This window comes from Drosophila subpulchrella, unplaced genomic scaffold, assembly GCF_014743375.2.
Source record: "Drosophila subpulchrella strain 33 F10 #4 breed RU33 unplaced genomic scaffold, RU_Dsub_v1.1 Primary Assembly Seq403, whole genome shotgun sequence".
In the NCBI taxonomy this organism is placed as follows: Eukaryota; Metazoa; Arthropoda; class Insecta; order Diptera; family Drosophilidae; genus Drosophila; species Drosophila subpulchrella.
This window is the reverse complement of record NW_023665626.1, coordinates 37,501-41,834: the sequence shown is the minus strand read 5'-3', so window position 1 is coordinate 41,834 and position 4,334 is coordinate 37,501. Positions and strand designations below refer to the sequence as shown.

Genomic DNA, 4,334 nt, shown 5'->3' with positions numbered 1-4,334 from the left:
ACAATAATAGGAGCAGCCGCCAACCAACCACCAACCAACCAACCACTGCTACCATTGATAGTAATTTTATATGTCCTCTTTAGTTGAATTTCAATACCATAGGAATATTTATACATGGAATATGTTTTGCCACTACTTTTTCGCGTCACTAATAATATGACGATACAGTCTTGCTACCATAACATAAGTTTTGAACAATAAGAGGAGCAGACACACCAACCAACCAACCGCGCTGCTACCATTATATATACTTATATTTATATAAGTCCTCTTTACTTGAATGGCCTCTTTACTTGAATTTCAATACCATAGGAATATTTATTTATACATGGAATATGTTTTGCCACTACTTTTTCGCGTCACTAATAATATGACGATATAGACTTGCTACCATAACATAAGTTTTGAACAATAAGAGGAGCAGACACCAACCAACCAACCGCTGCTACCATTGAATGAACCATATATACAAACTTTTATATATGTCCTCTTTACTTGAATTTTAATACCATAGGAATATTTATACATGGAATATGTTTGCCACTTTATCATCGCGTCACTAATAAGATGACGATACATTTTGTTTGTTCAATATTTACTTATATATTGATGTTTCCAATTTAGGTCTTTTATATTTCTTCTTCCCTACCTTACACACCACAAACAAAGTGGCGTGCGATGCTGCAAGCAAGCATAATGATTATGCCCGCTTGCAACATCTTTATTATCGAATCATCAAGCAAAGGATAAGCTTCAGTGGATCGCAGTATGGCAGCTGCTCAACCACTTACAACACCTTGCCTGTTACAAAAGTCGTTTACAATTGATTCTAGGCTTTGTCATTGTATTAAATAATGCTTTTATATGTAACTAGCGCGGCATCAGGTGATCAAAGATCCTCCCAATTTACTATGTTACAAATTACATTGGCATCACATCCATTGTCGTTTATAAAGTAAATTATAAACTTTAAATGGTTTAGAAGCCATACAATGCAAATTGCCCCTTATTTATCATTGCAGTCCAGCACGGATACGACCTTAGAGGCGTTCAGGCATAATCCAACGGACGTAGCGTCATACCACTGTTCGCTCGAACAAGTATTGTGCCATTGGTCCGTACCTGCGGTTCCTCTCGTACTACGCAGGAATGCTGTCGCAACAACGTTTTGTCATTAGTAGGGTAAAACTAACCTGTCTCACGACGGTCTAAACCCAGCTCACGTTCCCTTGCATGGGTGAACAATCCAACGCTTGGTGAATTTTGCTTCACAATGATAGGAAGAGCCGACATCGAAGGATCAAAAAGCGACGTCGCTATGAACGCTTGGCCGCCACAAGCCAGTTATCCCTATGGTAACTTTTCTGACACCTCTTGTTAAAAACTCTTTAAACCAAAAGGATCGATAGGCCGAGCTTTTGCTGTCCCTGTGTGTACTGAACACCGAGATCAAGTCAGCATTTGCCCTTTTGCTCTATGTGTGGTTTCTGTCCGCACTGAGCTGGCCTTGGGACACCTCCGTTATTATTTGAGAGATGTACCGCCCCAGTCAAACTCCCTACCTGGCAATGTCCTTGAATTGGATCATACCTGAGTAATTGGAGTTATACCAAATTTTCAAATCAAAAATACATAAATGCACCGTTTTATTAAAGAATTTGTTTGCGATTATATAACAAACTCGTGATACTTTGATCAAGAAGCTTGCATCAAAACCCAATACCATAAGATATAATAAATATATCCGTATAATGGCTAGGAAATGATACACGTTCCATTTAATCAAGTAAGTAAGGAAACAATAAGAGTAGTGGTATTTCATTGGCGATACCAAACCGAAGTCTAATATCTCCCACTTATTCTACACCTCTTATGTCTCCTTACACTGCCAGATTAGAGTCAAGCTCAAAAGGGTCTTCTTTCCCCGCTAATTATTCCAAGCCCGTTCCCTTGGCTGTGGTTTCGCTAGATAGTAGATAGGGACAGTAGGAATCTCGTTAATCCATTCATGCGCGTCACTAATTAGATGACGAGGCATTTGGCTACCTTAAGAGAGTCATAGTTACTCCCGCCGTTGACCCGCGCTTACTTGAATTTCTTCACTTTGACATTCAGAGCACTGGGCAGAAATCACATTGTGTCAACACCCGCTAGGGCCATCACAATGCTTTGTTTTAATTAGACAGTCGGATTCCCCAAGTCCGTGCCAGTTCTGAATTGATTGTTAATTGATAATCGTTATAATTAATAAGAACTAATTGGTTTAACCCAATTAGTATTCTTAAAAATTTTAGCAAGAAAGTTCCACAATTGGCTACGTAACTAAACTATCCGGGGAACAAGTGACCAACATAAATGCCAGACACTCTATTTACCCAGAACGAGCACATAAACCATGTTATTGTTTCCCAATCAAGCCCGACTATCTCAATCTTCAGAGCCAATCCTTATCCCGAAGTTACGGATCTAATTTGCCGACTTCCCTTACCTACATTATTCTATCGACTAGAGACTCTTCACCTTGGAGACCAGCTGCGGATATTGGTACGGCCTGTTGAGAAGTTTGCGTGTCCCCACCATAAATTTTCAAGGTCCGAGGAGAAAATATCGACACAACAGTATATGTCATGCTCTTCTAGCCCATCTACCATATCTCTCTGCGAAAGACTTCCATGGTAGTACGGCTATAAAACAGAAAAGAAAACTCTTCCGATATCTCTCGACGGCTTCTTTATGGTCGTTCCTGTTGCCAGGATGAGCACGAGGCCCATATTTAATAACAAACGGATACTCAACAGGTTACGGAATTGGAACCGTATTCCCTTTCGTTCAAAATTATTCAAGTATATTAATTAGCTTGATTTATATAATATAATTATATTTGTATGGCATTTGTGTTTTACTTGAAAATTTTCGGCTTTCGCCTTGAACTTAGGACCGACTAACTCGTGATCAACCACTGTTCACACGAAACCCTTCTCCACTTCAGTCCTCCAAGGTCTCATTCGATTATTTGCTACTACCACCAAGATCTGTACCAATGGCAGCTCCATGCAGGCTTACGCCAAACACTTCTACGCATACCATTGTACCTTCCTACTCACTAAAGTTTCAAAATTTATATCACAAGTAATATAAATCATCTACTTTAGCGGTAATGTATAGGTATACAACTTAAGCGCCATCCATTTTAAGGGCTAGTTGCTTCGGCAGGTGAGTTGTTACACACTCCTTAGCGGATTTCGACTTCCATGATCACCGTCCTGCTGTTTTAAGCAACCAACGCCTTTCATGGTATCTGCATGAGTTGTTAATTTGGGCACCGTAACATTACGTTTGGTTCATCCCACAGCGCCAGTTCTGCTTACCAAAAGTGGCCCACTGGGCACATTATATCATAACCTTGAACTTCATATCAAGAAAGTTAAGGTTCTTACCCATTTAAAGTTTGAGAATAGGTTAAGATCGTTTCGACCCTAAGGCCTCTAATCATTCGCTTTACCAGATAAGATTATTTTATATAACATTAAAATGCACCAGCTATCCTGAGGGAAACTTCGGAAGGAACCAGCTACTAGATGGTTCGATTGGTCTTTCGCCCCTATACTCAATTCTGACAATCGATTTGCACGTCAGAACTGTTTCGGTCTTCCATCAGGGTTTCCCCTGACTTCAACCTGATCAAGTATAGTTCACCATCTTTCGGGTCACAGCATATATGCTCAAGGTACGTTCCAGTTAGAGGCATAAATAATATAAATATCATTATACATAACTATATAGAACGCCCCGGGATTGTGTTAATTAGCTATAAATAGTTAAAAAACTAATCCCATTATTAGTCAAGTTAATTACGCTATTAGGTTTATATCCCAATAACTTGCACATATGTTAGACTCCTTGGTCCGTGTTTCAAGACGGGTCCCGAAGGTATCCTGAATCTTTCGCATTGTTAATCATACAAGTGCATATAATAAACACAAAAATCAATGATAATTATGCCATTATATAATTCCGAAAAATTAACGCACTGTATTCATATAAATCTATCAGCACTTTATCAAATTAATAACATTTATTCTGTGTTAAAATGCAAGCAAATTAATTTGAATAAACTATAAGTTATATTTTATGATAAATTTTGTATGCTAATAGATTACAATGTCCTTATATGGAAAAAATGCACACTATTATCATAATATTGTTTAAATATTACAATTTTAATGATGAATTTTCCATAACGGATATTCAGGTTCATCGGGCTTAACCTCTAAGCAGTTTCACGTACTGTTTAACTCTCTATTCAGAGTTCTTTTCAACTTTCCCTCACGGTA

General features: G+C 38.4%; 1 non-coding gene across 1 annotated transcript in view; it reads right to left on the bottom strand.

Moving 5' to 3' along the window:
• Positions 1-727: 727 nt before the first annotated feature.
• Positions 728-4,334, bottom strand: part of LOC119562242 — a 3,971-nt gene continuing 364 nt past the window's right edge. Inside the window, exon 1 of the ribosomal RNA XR_005221783.1 lies at positions 728-4,334. This exon is cut by the window's right edge and continues 364 nt beyond it. This is a non-coding gene — a ribosomal RNA (large subunit ribosomal RNA).